The following is a 19,119-nucleotide window of genomic DNA, read 5'->3' as shown; positions in this document are numbered from 1 at the left end:
CCCTATAGGCAGTTAAAAGCCTTTTGTAGGTAATGCTCATTAAAAGGTAATTGCCTGTGCACCAATCTGTGGCTCAGACTTGTTAATTGCATCCAAACAGCTGGGTTGCACTTTCTTTAGCCAATGACATGGCACCGCAGTGCAATATTTAAGACCTTCATGTAGGCCTTGGCCCATTTCTTCATCTTTGAGGTGGACATTAGTGAGGGCTGGAGACTACAGCATCACAAAGGGTAGGTACACATACTGCCCACTGTTGAGATTTATGAGGTATGTCCACAGTTTTGCATGCTATGTTTGGTCATTGTCCCATGACATTGTGATTATCTGGCAGTTCAGTGTTACATATTGCGGGTTGATGTCAGTAAGGGGAGAGAGATATGCAAGTGTCAGACATCATACCCATCAGAATATGCCTGCTGATGCAGCAGCTGCTACTCTATCAGTTCATTATCTTTGTAGTGGCAAACTGTGAAACATGTCCCTGTCGCTGGACCTTTGACCCCCACCCCGCTCTTTATGTATGGTTTTGTCTAGCTCCCTTGTTCTAGGGGGTTGTGACGTATGGCAGGTCTGTAGCAGCTAGCTTAACATACAAATGCATATTTTGCGGGTCTATATCAGAACATTGAAGTATTAAAACTTTGAATGTTCTGATATCGAACACTATTCAGCAAACGCTAAGAATAGCAAAGCTGCAGAACAGCAAATTCTTTCCTCAGGAAAGAATTTGATTATCTGTTTCTGTGGCTTCGCTATTCTTAGCGCTGTGGTGGAAAGTTATGGGTTGGGTTCATGTAAGTGTGCGATTGTTTGTACGTTAGGGTTGGGGCGGGTTAAGTGAGTTAGGGTTAGGGTGCGGGTTAGGCGTGTGTGCGATAGTCACAGACTTTAGGGTTAGGGGCGGTTTAAGTGAGTTAGGGTTAGGGCACGGGTTAGGTGAGTGTGCGATAGTGACAGACCTTAGGGTTAGGGTTAAGGGAAGTGGGTAGATAGTAGTGTATGTTTAGTTTAGTGTAGCATTAGATGTAGGAATTTAAGTGTATGTGTGTGTTTGCTGTTTGTTTGATGTGCTTGTGTTGTATGTATTTTGGAGAAGCAATTTTTTTCATGGGAAAAAATTTGCTGTTCTGAATGTTCGATATTTTCATGTTTAGATGTTTTGGGGCCAATGAAATAGCATTAGCTATTTTCATCTTTTGATAATGTGATATAGGTGCTATTTTGCAGGCTGCAGCTGCAGCCTAGGACACACATGGGGGAAGTGTGAACACTTTTGAGGACAGCAAGCTGAACGTGTAACTGAGACAGCAGTGTCAACAATGTCATTACAGTACACCCAGGGTAAGGGAACCCTTTAAGTCCACTCAAGGCATGTGCTTAAGGTACATCTGTTATATAACAGTGCCAATCACAGAATAGTAGGCAACATATAGTTAGGCTATATGGATATGTGCAGTGTGTCCCTACCTACAGGCCACTGACTTGCAAACATGGGTAGCAGTTAATTCAGTAGCAGCAACCTGTGTGGGTTAAAATTGCATGACTCAGTTATTACTTGCTGTATTCACAACTATGTAATTAAAATGCAACACACTGGATTTGATCCCAGGACACTGGGTGGCAAAAATGTACCACATGCAAGGTATTTAACAGAGAGCTACTGAGCAGTGCTGTAGCAGGTGTATTTGCACGATATGTGCTCATACGTACAGTCTCTGACACACATCTGTATCCATCATTATGTGCATGGCTTTCAAAGGCAGTTGTTGTGCAGCAGGGTACCAGTTGCAGACATATATACTTTGCCATTGTTGCCTTAGCAGGTGTGTATAAAGATGTTGCTGATAAAGGGAACAATTACCTGCTATCATACCTCTCAACCTCTTAAAGCAGGAACTCTGGGCAAAACCATAAATACAAGTGGGACAAAGGCTCAAAAATAAGGAAAGTCTTTAAATATTACTCTTACAAATGTAGAATGTTGATAGAACAGGATTTGCATTAGCATGTGTTTTCTGAAGGGTATGCAGTGTGACACTTGAATGTATATCATGTTATTCTAACCTCAGTCTCAAATGACTTGTGACTACGTTGGCAGAAACATACATTTTATGACAACCGGGCCAAAAATAGTGGGCAAAACTCTGGACATTCTGCAACAATCTGTACAATTTACATGTATAGCTGCTATTCCAGTCCTCACCTACATCCATTATTATTTATTTGGCTGTGTACAAGTGTAGTGTTTACATCACAGTCCCAAGTACACTCCCATTTTTCCCCATTAAATGTACTTGCAGTCTGTCAGTGGCAATCAGTACATGTTGCTGGGAATACCTGTTTTTATTCAGAGCTGAATGGCCTAGTGGGCTAATGCACTGTGCTGTAGTTGACAGAACCCAGCTTCAAGACGTGGCAGGGGTGATTATTTTGCAAATGTGCCTAATGTTGTCAGAAACGCACAAGATCATTAAGGCACTTTTAAGCAGATTTAAGCAGGTTTACACTGTGTGCCACTTAGCTCTGTGCAAACTTGCACTACAAATAAAAAAAAGAAAAGAAAAAGGGGTGATAGGACAGTGGTGAAATGGGGACAAGCGGTGGGGGGGACATACTGAAAAGCAGGTAGGGATGTGCAGGACAGGTGTAGGAAAGTACCATAGCTCTCCATTTCCTGTACAGCAACAGCTGTGCATTTCTACAGATTTTGTAAATGAATTTGGACCCTCAAACCACAGAGAGAGGGGTAAGGACAACATAAATGTATTGTCAAGCCAATTGATCTTAATTAGTTGTGTCCAGTGGACACATATGCGAAATGGAGTATTATGTATGCAGCAATATTGTTTTTGTGGGACAGATGCCCAGCTTTTTTGAGGAGAGTGTGGAATATTGAGGAAGGGTTGTAGGTACGTGTGGGGAGGTAATCTGGGTAGGAGTGGTTGCATTTGCAGCCAGACAAGACAGCATACAGGGGTGGTGTGTGACACATGATGGGGTAAACATCTTGGATGGGGAGGGTGTTGTGGATTCAGAGTTGCATGTGCCTTCAGAGAGCAGCAGAGTGACTAAGGTCCCCATCCATGGGCAGTCAGCACTGTTCATTCACTGCCCGAAAGATGGCAGTGCTGGAGACTGGGCGCCAGGGCCAGCAGGCCCCACCAGGTTGTCCAGTCAGCCCTTAATCCAGTGGAAGCGATTTTCATAGCTCCAATGAACAATCCTGCATACCATAGCTGGTAGTTGATCCTGGGTGACACCCCCACCCCTGCTCCCAGGGGGGAATGGGCACCATCCCCTGAGGTGTTTACACTTAATGGTGGTGCAGGGCCAGCAGAGGGGCCACCACCAGCTTGGGTCCCAGACAAGCTGGTACCCAGTGCCACGGACAGCTGAGGAAAGGTAGGCAGATCAGCAGGAACTGGCCTACCCAGACATGCTGTGGGTATGGAGGTAAGCCAATAAGCATATGTGAATTATGAACAAAACTATTGTTAGTAATAACAGCATGCCAGAACATTGGAAATAAAATGTATTTAATTGTAATGGGGGTTATGTGAAACACAACAATACATAACATAACAGTATATTAACAGCATGCCAGTAACAGTTACGGCATAAGGTCAACAGAATAGGTAATTCAACAGGATATGTTAATATGCAAACATAGTAGTACATAACATTAATAAAACACATGCCTTAAAACAACGTTTATGGAACAACATATGTTAATAGTAAACCATAACCAATATATAACAATAATAAATATATGAAGATAAGGGGTGGGGGGAGAGAGAAATATAGTCCATTAATATCATCATGGGCTATACAGTTGACAACAGTAATGCTACCTACTCTACAGGTCTGTCATTTCTTTATATGTAAATGTGCCCTATAGCTGCTGTACTACATACACACCTCTCAAGCTATCCGCATGGGACACTATGGGCCAAGCAGTAAGACCTGCAGGTACACAGCTACAAAGATCACTTGCACATCAAGTGGACCTATATGACTACCAAGGAGTACTGTGGGCTGATGTACTGTTACTTTGCTATTGACATGTACTCATGTCAATGATACATCTGTGACAGAGGGATTACACAACAATAATTACATTCTGTGGCAGCATGACACTTGAGAGACATGCATGTGTACAGTGCAGACAGTACACAACTATCATGCCTTGCTTGGCAGGCATGGAGATAGTACCTAATAGCAGTGACTGTAGAGGACATGTGTATCACATGTAGTAATTGACTGCATCTACCATTACAAGACACTCCAGGAATACAGCCATACCTTGATTACACATTTAATTTATTTTATTTTATTATATTTTGTTATTATTGTACTTCTTTCCTTTATTGTATACATTAATGACACATTCATGGTAATGATTTTAACAGTCTGTGACATCTGAACAATTATTTACACATAATATGGGCTATCTCACCAATTTACCTGTGTTCCTGTGGAGAGGATGATATCTGTAACTACATATTTAATTTATTTTATTTTTTTATTATTGAACTTCTTTCCTTTATTGTATGCATTAATAACACATTCATGGTAATGATTTTAACAGTCTGTGACATTCGAACAATTACTTACACATAATATGGGCTGCCTCACCCATTTACCAGTAGTTCCTGTGGAAAGAATACCAGTCATCATATCATACCTGATTCAGTAATATTTATTAGTACATGGAAATGGACTCGAACCCTGGTCTGTGAGTAGCAAAATGTACTTCGTACACAGCATTTAATAAACTGAGCTACTGAGTCACTGCTGATATCTGACTGACTAATATTTTCCTAGAGCTCACCTGGAAACAAAATATGACCTGGCACTACTACTACTACTACAGTGTTATAATACACTGCAGTAACAGCTGGACACACCTGCATGAAATGCAATCATGGCAGAGATACGAGGTAACCTACACATTACTTACTAAAATACAGGTGTACCCAATACATTGTTACTGGGTTGAAATATCAGCTGTCATTCCACAAGTATTGCACAATAGTTTATTACAGATACTTTCATGCATTTACTGGTATGGTTTCACATTTTTATTGAACAGTTAATGTAATGCAGGTGTTGCAATATAGCTGTAATTCCACAGTTATTGCAATAGAAACTTTATTTCATTTACTTTATCAAGGTTAATGCTTTACTCTTTCCTGCTTATTGCAGTACGTTTGACAGTAGTCACTTATTGCAGTCCAGGTCTACGACCACATTCACTGCAATACAATCAAAACTGTATATGCCTAATGGCAGTTAATGATTTACTCTTCCTTGCTTATATGACTATAGAATGCAAGATACATCTGTACTCACCACACCCACGGACAACCTGGCCAGGCACCCTGTATGTGCCTCAACATTGCGAGCTCTCACCCCTGCAGCTGTTGGGAGAGAAGCACATCATTATGCATACCAGTTTAGAAGACATTCAAGGTTAAATATGGGTGAAACACAGGTAAACATACTTACACACTTGTGAAATATTGCCTGCCCAGAATTCTTGGATCCATGTGTCCAAGACAGCCCCCTTTCATCTTTTCACGTCATCATGGTGGTGACGACACTGCTCACCTGTACAGGGGATACCAGTTGCACTGGTGAGGTCCTTTGCCAGCTAGTTCCAGACCTCCTTTTCACACTCCTAGTTCCAGTAACTACCCTGCATGACCCTGTCTTCATGTTTTTTCACTAGGAGTCCGACCATGACCCTGGACTCCTCAATGCCCCACCGCTAAGCCCGAAAGCACGAGCCCTCTACAACACCTGCCATAGTATCCTCACAAGAATTCTGCAGTATTCCCACTTTTTGCACTTACTCTAGCCTGTTTCCTTGCCCTTTAATGCCATTGGGCAGTGTTTAAAATTGCAGGGTGTAACTTAGCATCATGCAAACCAGTGCAGCTGAGTTCAGTAATGCTTAAACTGGCAATGCTTAGCAGTGCACAAACCAGCTAAGCAGAGGTACATTGTGCCAAGCAGTACCAAGCAGTTCTAAAACATATCTTGTTTAAGCAGTGCTTGGCAAAGATTAGCAGGGCTTAGTGGAGCTTAGCAGAGCACAGCAAATTAGGATTTAAAAATAATTAGTGCAATTTGTATTTGAAAAATAAATGCTTAATAACCCTTCTGTGTATTCAAACCCTGCATCTACTGCACATAAGGCTGTCACCCTAACCATCTGGCTACGTGGATGAGTAGAATGCTGCTATACTTTTAGATATACCTCTCAGCTATACTTAAGCAGTGTTGAGCACCATGCAAGCCCGGGCAGCTCTGCTTAAACTTGATCTTTGCATTAATAATTAAATGTATCCGTTTTCTATTTTTAGATGTCCAGCATGTGTCAATTGCTGCTCCCAGTGCAAACTTCAAAAAAAAAAAAATTAATAAAACTAAATACATTGCTATAATACACTTGGACAGTGTAGGGGGTGTGTTACTTATCTGTGGACACAGTAACACACTCCCTACACTGATTCAATATTTGTGTTCCACGGCTCTCCCTCGGCAATGTGCCATGATTAATATGCATAGCATGCTGCTGAGGGGGAACCATGTACACAGACACAGTGCCATGCTATGTAGGCTCTATACTATGCCCACTCTTTTATTAAATCCTGGGGTAGAACATACGTCTTGCAAATGTAAAAGGAAAGTAAGCATGCAGTACTGTGTGAACACAGTACACTGCAGTTGTAGAGAGTCGTCAGCAGTTGTGGGTTCAAACATCCAATTACCAAATGAACAAGAACTGTTACATCATTATTGCACTGTAACTGCAGACCTCTCAAGCAGTGACAGAAATGGCCTGCTGGAAAATGTAATTGGTAGAACTGGAGCCTACAGATGGGCAATATATGTGCACATAAAGGATTGCTGTCTGACATCTGTACTATAGTGCGCATCCATTATCTACTGGGTATTCAGACACATTATAAGAAAGTTTTTTTTTTTTTTTTTTACAGTTTGTATTCTGTGTGGAGTCTGCATGGCCTCCCTGCGGTTGGGTGGGCATTCGAAAGATATGTGTAAATAGGGCATGCCTTCATTGAAGGTTGAACATCGAGCTTGCACCTCAGCATTCGTCAAAATCTACTTCCCATCATTAGCGGACTGGAGTTCCGCTGTGGCGACCCCTAACCTGGAAAAGCCGAAAGACAACACACACACACTGTTTATATTAAAGGTAACATAATAGAGTGCAAGGACTGTATCACTGTTTTGTATGTCACTTATGATGATGATGTTAATATTCTCCCTTTTTTCCTCTCTCCCCGCCCCTTATCTTCTTTTTTTTTTTTTTTTTTTCATTTTTTTCTACAGCAGGGTTGGCCGGTACCATTGGAGGCATCTACCCCAACTCCACCCACTATGGCACCACATCCCAGCATGTCAGGGACACACCCTGATAGCACCTCCTCTGCTGGCCCTGCACTACCTGGGCCCTCAAGTTGTTTTGCCCTGCAGAAAAGGCCAATGGTTTCCTCTGGAAGCAGTGGCAGAGATGGTGATTTTACCACCCACAATGAACTGTCAGGATTGGTGCATAGGATTGTACATCACACAGTTGGTTCATGCCTACACCAGATGGAAACACTGCTTTCCATCATTGTTCTGAATAATACAAGGACATGCAGATGTCAGACACTGCAGACATCAGTGCAGTGAGGTGACAGTGGGTAAAGGACTTGATTCTCAGTCAGCAAATTTGATATCCATAGGCTCTTGATGCCCCCCTCATGTCCTTTACCATCCCTGTGTCTCATCTTATATGTCCTGTCTGTCATTGCTTCCTTACCTACCCACCTTACCCACACATACCTAGGTCCCTACCCCAACATTCCTCTCTCTCTACTGAAAAGGAAAAAAGGGTACCTGTCCTAAAAAATATCATCCCATACATAGCTCTCCATTTCACACCAGTGTCTTCATGACATTTGATACAACTGGCTACACAACATGATTGTGATGTGGTCACCTCACTCTCTGGAGGCGACAATCCAAATTCAGCTAATAGTCATCATATATTATAAGGTTTTTCTGTTGCAGAAATGGATAGCTGTGGTTCTTTACTACACCCTTCCTGCACTTCTTTCAATTTGTATTACCAACTGCTTGCTCTCCATTTCACCACTTTCCTGTCTTTCCCCATTTCTTTTCTTTAAAGAATTAGTGCGTGATGGTGTGCATTGCACAATGACATGCACCTACAGGAAAAAGCAATTACAATTATATAAACCTGTATTTGAAACCACTACCATGTTCCACAAAAATGATGACACAGATTCATGAGTATCCCAATTTATAGTACTTCTTTATACCTAAAAGTATATGAAACTGTTAATACACCTCTATTCGAATCCAGTACCATCTGAACAAAACATGGTTGGATCCATGCATTAACAGATGGTGCTATAGAGGCAGTTGAGTAGCAGGTGCATTTTACACACTGAGTAGAAAACTGCAAACTTCACTGCTGCTGCTGCATACACCTGTTACTGAACTGAATCTTTGGCTGCAAGTAGTAATTGACTTCAGCCAGTGATAGGTTCCTTTCATTGGTCACATAGAACTGGTTCCCAATAAAGCTGTAGCCAATACTATATCTTACTATTCTCATTTCTGTTATTTATTAACATTTTTATTTGCCTTGCTTAGTAAGGCTGCATAATGCGCAACATGGCACACATGCTTTATAAATATAAATGGGGGGCTTTGTAAAGCATTATCTAATGTGCAATGATGCTTCATATACAGTTAATGTTTAAAATATGACATTTGTGATATAAGGAGCAAGCACTGGGGAGTACAAAGGATAAATATAACTATAACATGTGACAGTTAATATTTATTGTATAAAATACATCTGCTAAGGAACTGACTGTGTGGCCGGATGGGTTAATGCATTGTTGCTGGAGGCAGATGGTACTGAATTCAAAGTGTGGTGTAGGCATGAATTTTACAAGTGTGTATACTAATTTTACATACATTTACTGATACTACTGCCTTTTACCACTGGTTAATGATGGTGCGCTCAATGATTCTTTAAATCAAATAAAATGGGGAAGATAGGAAACTGGTGAAATGGGGAGCAAGAAGGAGGAAAAAACAAAGCAAAAGGAGGGCAGAAATGTGCAGGAATGGTGTAGGAAAGAACCATAGCTATCGATTTCTTCAACAGTAAAAACTGACCAGATGTACACAATATTAGCTGAATTTGGACCGTCACCTCCTGAGACAGCGGTGACAACAACATAATCATGTTGTATAGGAAATTGGACTGAATCAAGTGTGTAAAGTAGACATGTGTGCGATATGAAGCAATTTGAAGTGCTATGTATGGGATGATTTTTTTTTGGGGGGGGGCAAATGCTTTTTTTTTTTTGTTGAGACAGGAATGTTCGGGAAGGGACATAGGCATGTCTGGGGTAGGCAAGTTGGCAAGGTGAGGAATCAATTGCTGACAGACAGGACATACAAAATAAGATACAGGGATGGTAAAGGGCTCAAGAGGAGGTGAGCACCATGGTTGGGTGAGCATGGGGAAATCAAGGTCTCATGGGCATTGGGATGGGTGACAGTGGGAGTCAAGTCCTCACCCAGTTGACTGTTACCAATGTCCCCTAACTAAGCTGCATTGCCTGATGTGCATCTATGATGGGTACTCTGTACCAAGATGTAGAGCAGACATTCCATCTGCATAGGCGTGTGCCCACTGTGAGCTACGCACCACACCTGGCAACAGATTCCAGGTGATAAATTTATACTTGCATATCTGTGGCATGTTCCCCACTCTACATTCCCCTATCCACTGATCAAGCGTGTCCTTCTTCTTCCTACAGAAGTCATCATAATGATGGTGACACCACTCACCAGTGTGTGGGATTCCTATCACACTGGTCAAAGCTCTAGCCAAACTAGTCTAGGCATCAGACTTATATTGAGAACCTGAGTAGTCCCACTGCAATAGGCATAGGCCATGTTTCTTAACTGGGAGCCCAACAAAATCTTTGGACTCCAGAACACTCCAGTGCTGTGCACAAAAGCACACACACTCTCCAACACCAGCCATGTCTTCTAAAGATCAGGCTCAATGTTGAATGAGCATTTCCTGCTAATTCCACTTTAAACAGATGTTTTCCCACCAATTGCACATATTGCACTAACCGAGAGTGTGCGCTAACTGGTTTCTGCTATATTTGAAAATGCTGCACGCTGTCATACTTTTCATAATATATGCACAATACCCATATAAATTAGGTAAACATAACTGACACAATAAACGTTGGTGGCACACAGCAGGTATGTTAGCAAAAGTACGTTTAATATAATAGAATACAGAGAAAGTAAGTGCTTTCACGGACAACTCCAGCTTCATCAGATTAACATTAAACAGGTTTAACAAAAGATTTTAAATAGATTCATAGATCACATAGCAACCAATAAAAACAAGACATAAAAGCATGTGGAGTACAAATTAAAGTGCTAGCACACCAAGGTGCTAATGTTATAAAATAAAGTAGTCAACAGCTATACAAATACCCTAACTATTTAAAACTCTAATAATACCTTCATAAAGCCATGTACTAAAATTATATATATATATATATAGATATATATATATATATATATATATATATATATATATATACACAAATATAGTCATAAAATACATAAGTATATAATCTGTGTGTTCAAAAAATGCAGTACATATAAAAAGTATAAAAATATATAGAGAGAGGCTAAGCACAGTAAATATTACTAAAAGGTATGTATTATATATACACATTACATACATATATTAATGTTTCAGTGATCTTGCTCTTAAAAAAGGTTTTAAGGATACTTTATTATTAAGTCCAGGTGGTATATCCACCTGGAATTTGAGTATCCATTCCTGCACAACACCTTCTGTACGACTGTTCAAATTACCTCTTCTTTTATTAACAGGGACTATTTTTTAAGTACAAAAAACTTAAAACCAAGTGTGCGACCTTCTTATTTGATGTGCATTGCAAGTGCACTGCTTTCTTTAGCATTCCTGACATCGCTTATATGCTCCAGTATTCTGTCTTTCAAAGGATGATTGGTCTTTCGTATGTAAAAAACATAGCAGATTGTGCAATAACTAAAGTAAACCATGTTCTTTGCTTGACAGCATAAAAATTAGACTCAAAGGTGAACCCCTTGTGTGGATGTCAAAAGCGGCCTCCCACATGTATATATTGACAGGCTGTACACCTCCTACAACAGTATATAATTAACCTGTCAGATTGATTATATTGTTGTACATTGTCAATCTTGTAACAGAGCTGTCTTTTCAAGGATCTGTTGTTCCTAAAGGTGAATCTAGGTCTCTGTGTTCAATCTTGTAACAGAGCTGTCTTTTCAAGGACCTGTTGTTCCTAAAGGTGAATCTAGGTCTCTGTGTTCTATTATATTAAACGTACTTTTGCTAACGTACCTGTTGTGTGCCACCAACATTTTTTTCTCTGGATATTTACAATTTTACATCGTTGGCTGTAGTATCCAGGTGAAGATTTTTTTTTCTTTTGTATAACTGACACAATATTAGCGTCTCAGCCTTCATGCATGTATATATTAATTATCAGCTACATCAGGTGTTATGAGTGACAGTAAATATGACACGATGCAGAACATTAAAAGTGCATGGTATATGTGGTTTTCGAACCCAGGACCATGTGTACAGTAGTCCTAAACTCACAGCTGTTGTCACAAGAAAGGTGAGATGACACTTGTCTATGTTACATTTCATTTGTATAATCTGCAATGTCAACACACTAAAAGAAAGCTTTGCTCACCTTGTACTAGAACCAAGCACCATTTGCACGCCAGACCTAGACTTACCACCTACTGCCACAGGATTAGTTACATAGCATCCCCTATATTAGTATTCATTGTCAACTTGATGGTGTTAGTGCAGCACAGCCTCGCTGTTTATCCGGTTTCTATTTTTGGCTGTCTGGGTCATGTCTGACACATGCACAAATGAAATAAGCATTGTGTAAACATGTGCAAAAAAAAAAAAAAAAAAGACAGAGAATTGAAAACCAATAAAGTATATGACAGCAATGAATATAGAATGACGCAGGGTCCCTTGTATTATTTTTTCTTATTTAAATGTGTTTGGGATCCTATCAAATTTCAAACAAGGTGAAGCTTTTGCTATTTTTCGCAGAATGTCCAGATTTGTATTTTATATTTTTGGTCTGTTTCTCATGAAATTGAGGGTTTTGGAAAATCACTGGCAAATCATTGGGGATTGAATCCAGAAAATACAGACATTCGAAATTCAGATTTCAAACCCTTAGGAACATTCATGCTACTGCAAAACCTGTTATTCTATCAATGTTTTAAGGTTGTAAAGGTAGTATTTAAACATTGCCCCTATTTTGACCCTTTGTCACCCCAGTATTGATAGCTTTATTCAGATTTCTTGCTGTAAGAGGTTGGGAGATCTGCATGACTTACCATGCGTACTGTTCTTTGGGGGGGGGGGGCGAGGCAGCAGAGCTGCATTCTGCAAACCTCATTGTTCTATCAGTTTTCTAAGTTTGCCAGAGCAACATTTGAAGAGCGAACCTATTTCTGGCCCTTTTCCTACCCATTATTTATGGCTTTGTCTAGATGTCTTGCTCTAAGAGGTTGGGAGGAATGGTCTGCATGATGTGATGTGTTCTGTTCATCTGGGAGAAGGTGGACTGTCTGGGATCTCCCTTACTCTGATTCAGTATCAGTGTTGAGTTACAAGATTTCACAGTCAACAACATTGGCACGAGCAGCAAAACCTTAGTTAGGTGTGCCATGGCTCATTAATATGCATTGCACGCTGCCCACCATCGTGTACATGGATGCACTTCATGTAGGTTCTGCCCAATGTTTCTGTCTTACAAGCATCCTTAGTTATAAAACTGACTGTTTATGTAGCTATTTTTCTACATGTTGATGCTTTTATTTAATGTAACAAGTATTTTTATAGTTCTAAAGTTGGTTCTTTCCTACATTTCCTTTTTTGAGATTGAGAGTCAGTTTTGCTGAAATACGTTGCTTAGAATTAAAATGATAATTAGTCTGATTAGGGATCTAGGCATAAATAGAGCTATTTTTGCTAACCTTGATCATATTTTAGCATCTAAATATGAATAGTCAAAATTCAGGTCAACATTCACTAAATGTAATTTATTTTTTTTTAATATATGGATAACAGTCACTGGTCATCAATTACAGAAGAACTGCTTTATTAACAATTCCAGTTTGATTACCAGCAAAGGAAGTTGGACCTCAATTTCTATATAAAATAAATAAAAAATAAAATAAATAAAATAAACTTGTGCCCTAGGTGAAAATGCTCCATGCTCCCACCTCACTGCCCACTACCCCCTTAAGAAATCTCCCACTGCCCCTTCCCCTGGCCTACCCACAGCCTCCCAGATTACTTTTTTCTTCCCTTTTTCCTCACAATTTGTCTTGCTCTTCAGTTTTTTCCTGCATTTCTTCAACACATTTTAACTAGGCAAGACTGCACTCTGGTAATTATGGAGGAAACCAGTGCATGAAGCTGGGGGTGCTAGATTCTCTGAGGTTCAGTTTACAGTTTTTGTAAACAACCATTTCATTCAATGACAGCATGAATAAAAATCATGATTTAGAGAAGAAATTTGGTCTTGCTCTTCAACTTTGTTTTTTCCTTTTCATTTTAACACACTGTAACTGACCAAGACTTCAGTGTAATAACTAAAGTAAGTGGGGGGGGGTTAGGGACCACTGGAAACCCAGAAGCCATGGGATTATAGATGCTCCAGGCTGCATTTTACAGCTTTGTTTTCAATGTTTTTAATCCAATGATGGCCTGAACAAAAATCATATGTAAGGAAAGAAAGTCAATCTTACTTTTTATTTCAAGAAAGAAATTAGTTGTATCCAAGCCTAAATACTCAAAAGCTGACCAAATAGCAGATCACAGCAAACAGAGAAGAAAAATACTTGTGATGGTACATAAATCACATCTGGAAATAATACCTGCCTTCCTACCCTGCAGTAAAAAAGGTAGTCACTTTCTGTGTATCCCTGCCTGGTGTTACATTTGGAAATATATGAAGGGACACATGGCCACTGTCCTATATTTCAAGCTGCTGCCATTGAATATACAACATGCCTCCATAGTCTTGACAATAGAAAAGTAAATACTAAACAGAAGTGGTCTAAGGACTGATCCCCAGGGGATGTCACTAGCAACAACCCTTTTTGATGACACTGTTCTCCCTACACTAACAGATTGCATTCTGTCAGTGAGACTGTTTACTGTGCAGTAGGCTGCATAGGGGTGTATACTTAGTTTGATTAGCTTGTATATAATGCTAAAATGTGAGATGGTGCCACACCTATCAACTCCAGACTTTCACAGAATGTTCAGATTTTTACTTCATATTTTTGATCTGCATCGCATAAAATTTGTGGTTTTCTGACAAATCAGTGAGGATTGACATCACTAAATAATTACATACATTTGAGTTTAAGACTTCACATCATTCAAAAAATCTGTGCTAACCCAAATCTTGTTATTCTAGCAACTTTCTAAGTTTATAACAGTAATGTTTAAAATTTGCCCCCATTTTTTGGCCTCTGCCCCCTCGTTATTTTAGGCTTTGTCCAGATTTCTTGTGCCAAGAGGTTAAGAGGTATGAGTAGTGCCAAAGGTAAGCAATGTGTGTTGCTTAGCCTGCATTCATTGACTTGTTCAAATAAGTGCACTAAGTTTAAGAGACAGGATCTGCTATTAATAAACCCAAACTGGTTTGATTGAAGGGAGTGCAGATTGCTGTGGTCCTTGTTAATAAGTTCTAAAATAGTCACTCCATTTGTTTTTACAGATAAGGCTGGTTAGATGTATAGATCTACAGTTGACAAGATCAGTGGTGGATCCTCCCTTGTATAGTGGGATGACTACAGCAGTTCTCCACACTCAGGCATAAATCCTGTGTAGAGGCTATGACTGAACAGGTTAAGACTGTGCGTGGAACTAAGAAAGAAATCTGGTATGTTGTCTGGACCTATGAAGCTAGTGTCCTTGATCTTGGAAAAGACTTTTGCAAAGGGAATGTGGGGGAACTGTGTGCATATTAACATGCGAGGACAGTTAGGGTGAGATAAAGGTGGAAAGTTAGATCTCAATCTATCAGTTAATATGCTGAGAATGGGGTCTAGAAGGTGAGATGGTTGTCAAGACATGACCGAAAACGAACTGGCAAATCAATTAGCTATACTAAAGCTCTAGTTATTAGTTGCACTTCTAATTACTATATTAAAAAGGATAATTTATTTGTCAGATCTAAGGGTCTGTCTAATGTGATACCAAAACCTCTCAGTCTCTTATTTTTACTGCTTATACTTTTGCTTATCATACTTAACGAGAGTGTTTGTATGTGACATTTAAAGCTGTGTCTGGTATGAAACAAAATATTTTCAAAATTTGCAACTGGGCCATCTAGAACATGTCTACAACAATTGGCCTTGGTCTGATTCATCTTTTTCTTGGTATTTGTTTCTCAGTGAGTGATAAAGCTGATTGCCATAACCAGAGTTGAAAAATTCATACTGTTCCTACTATCTCTTAAATTCTGAGTTTAGAGGATATGTCAGAGTTGAGGTGTTTGCTATACTAACTATTCAATCGGTATGATATATTTAGGGATGATGTGTCTGTAAACAGATGATGATGGAGTAGGCAAAAAAAAAAAAAAAACGGGAAGTGGGCAGACATACGCCATGCTACTACAGCTGACTTTGATATAGTTTTATATATTGTCTAGGTCTAGTCCATGAACATGCCTTGTGATTCAGGCAGAATAGCAAGTAACAGTGAATGATTCCGATTAGTATGTACTCTTCATAAGTAAGTTAAGGCAAGACTGACCTAGATGTCTCCAACATATATTAGTATTTAATAAAATAATACATTCAACCATTCTAGCAGTAGGAATGGCACAACTGGTACAGATATGCAAATGGCACATGGGTATATTTTTAATTGTTTCTCATGAAACTGAAGAAGAAAATGTCTACGCAGTCAGAGTTAAGAGGATGTCATTTCAGTTGCTAATCACACCAGTGCAAAGTGGAGTTATCAAGTTGACCAGGATTTAAAGAGGGGGTACACTTAGTCATAGTGAGGAGTTGTTATTGCCAGTGCCTCTTTTCACAGGATGGCACTTAAGTGGACAGTTATTAGGACTATGAAAAATAGCAAATGTCTTGGTAGTTTACAGGAAAATAATGTTGCAGTTCTCCTTAAAGTAATCCTGAATTTCTTTCTCATTATTTTATCTTAAACACCTTAATATGATATAAAACATTACATATTTAAATTCTTTAACAGTGGCTTATTATTTTGGTAATAAAGCAAAATAGGTATTTTATAAACTGCGGGTATGACTTGTTCTGCAAAACCTTAATTTTATGAAAGAAGTGTCTTGTGAGCATGTAAAATAGTGACGGTCCCAATGCAAAGGGACACAGGCTTTGATGGAGATCTGGGATGGTTGTAAATGCTTAATTAGGAAAATAGTGACCCAAAGCAAAGAGGTAAAATGAGATGTGAATTTTAGTAGAGGAACAGGAATGTTGTGTATGTGAAGATAGTACATCACTGGGGTGTTGGGTACAAACCTGAAGTGGGAGAGGGAGCTGAAAGTTAATAGCACTGTTAGAAGAACAGCAGCGTGTTGTGTAACAACCAAATGTAAGGTGCAGGAGACAAATGGACAATGGATGTGATAAGGTAAAGGAGATGAAACAGCAAAACAGGAAGTGTATAAGTATGAATCATGAAGCAGTACACAACAGTAGAATTAGTTGGATGTGATTTGTAGAGAAGAGACTATGGAAAGTATAGAAGCAAACAAGCGAGTAAAGATAGAATAGAAGGCCAGCAGAATCTAGATATTATAGAATAAAGGGTAGACAGCAGGAAAAACATAATTTGTTGTGCGAGTAGGAAACAGAGATGAAATAGTAGACAGAGTATAATGTATCTAGAGACAGGATTAAAATAGTCAAAGGCAAGATAAAAATCTGAACTGCATGAAACAACAGGCAGTAGATAAAATAAGAAAATAAAAATAACAGTAATATAAAATGTTACAGAGACAAATAAAAAACATGATGTGTAATGATTGCTACACCATTCTACTCAAAATTGCAGAAGAGGGATAATATAAATTGCTGGTTTACAAGGAAATGGGTTCTGCTATGAACAGCTAATTTGCAAAATCGCAAGCCTTGGAAACACCAAAAAAATGAATGAAACACAGATGGGCATAAAAGTTAACTTTAAAGCATTTTTGCAGGAGGCAAGCCTCACCTGCATCTCCCTATGTGGGACAGCAAGCCACCCCTGAACTTTTATATACCATTTCAAAGATGGGGGAATGTCTCACGAGAATGGAATTGTCACTGGTGCACATTTAAAAAGATCACACAGGCAATAATCTTCTATGGAAAACAGTTAGACATAATGTTCAGTGGCATTTTTTTCTTCAAGGAATTTTATCTGAACCACCTTTAGAAGTGCCAGGAAAAGAGTTAAATCATCACTTTATTTTGATATCTTAAAATCAAGAAATGAATATTCTTAATTACATTTAGGAATGAATATAACAATCTTTAATATGTCATGTTTAACTCATAACAATTGGATAATTATTGCCTACTGACTTACAAATGAGTAAATATTATAACGGATTCCTAGGCAAGTTGTGTTGTATGTAGAACACATTTGTGCTGGAAATATCCAACAGGCAGCCAGGTGTAGACGGTTAGAGATTTATAGTTCACCACTGCAATATAGTACATGAAGCACAAGTTTGCTGGACACCAAATATACACACAAACAAATTTTCAAGCATGGGCATTAATGCCCTTCTAGCTTGCCAATATGCCAAAACACTTGTTCCCATAATAAGTGTCCAGGCTGTTCTTAAAAATATTTAAACTAGTACTTGCTTTAATGTAATTTGGTAGTCTGTTCCATGCATCAGCTACTCTGTCAGAGAACCAATCAGTGCACTTCTCATTCCTATAGAATCTTCCACATAGGTTATCTGATGATTCTGTAGTACTTTTTGATAACCCCAAACATTCCCAGAGGTAGTTGCCTCTAAATGCCCTATATACCTGAATAATTAGATATCTGTAAGAGACACTGTACAAGTTCAGATATTTTAGTCTTTCATAATAACTTAATGCCCCTGGTATATTTCCGCTGTACTCTTTCCAGTTTACATGTGCTTGTCTTCTTATTGTTATTCCATACTCAAGTTCAAGTTCGAATGTAACTAACAAATAATGACTTCATCATTTTTTTATTTATTAGAGTTTATAAACCTTTTTATACAACATACAGTTCTATAACTATCATTAACCAACTGGTTGATATGATTAGAAAAACTCATAGCTGGATCTACCCATACACCCACGGCCTTAAATGAGTTTACAGTTTCAATCACTGTGTGCTGTATGAAATATTCACCTTTCAATTTATGTCTCCCAAATCTCATATGCTTAATTTTTAATGTATTTATCAGCATATTATTCTCTTGTGCCCAAATAGTCAATTTAGTCAAGTTATTTTGCAAACGTGCCTTGTTTGTATGTAAAACATGTAATCAGTTTACCCAATTTCAGGTAGTCTGCATATAGACTGTAGAATACCTCAGATGAAAAAGTTAGGTCTGAAAGATACAATCTAAACAAGTAAGGGCCTAGGACAGAGCCCTGTGGGACACATGACTGTAACCAAGAATTTCACCTGTCCAGTTGCTGTATGATACTTGCCATATCCTATTTGTAAGCCATATAGCTATCCATATTATCAATAGTACATCAATACCTAGTTTTCTAATTTATTGATCAGTGTTTTGTGTACAACCCTGTCAAATGCTGAAGATAAAGCTATATAAATTAAATCACTGCATAATTTTTCATTCATAGCTGTTATTATATTGTTATAGAACATCATGTTACAGGTGGTAATGGATCTATTTTCAACAAATGCATGCT

The sequence above is a fragment of the Protopterus annectens genome, chromosome 4.part1 (genome assembly GCF_019279795.1).
Source record: "Protopterus annectens isolate FY-2018-M chromosome 4.part1, PAN1.0, whole genome shotgun sequence".
NCBI lineage: Eukaryota > Metazoa > Chordata > Ceratodontiformes > Protopteridae > Protopterus > Protopterus annectens.
This window is presented reverse-complemented; position numbering follows the sequence as displayed.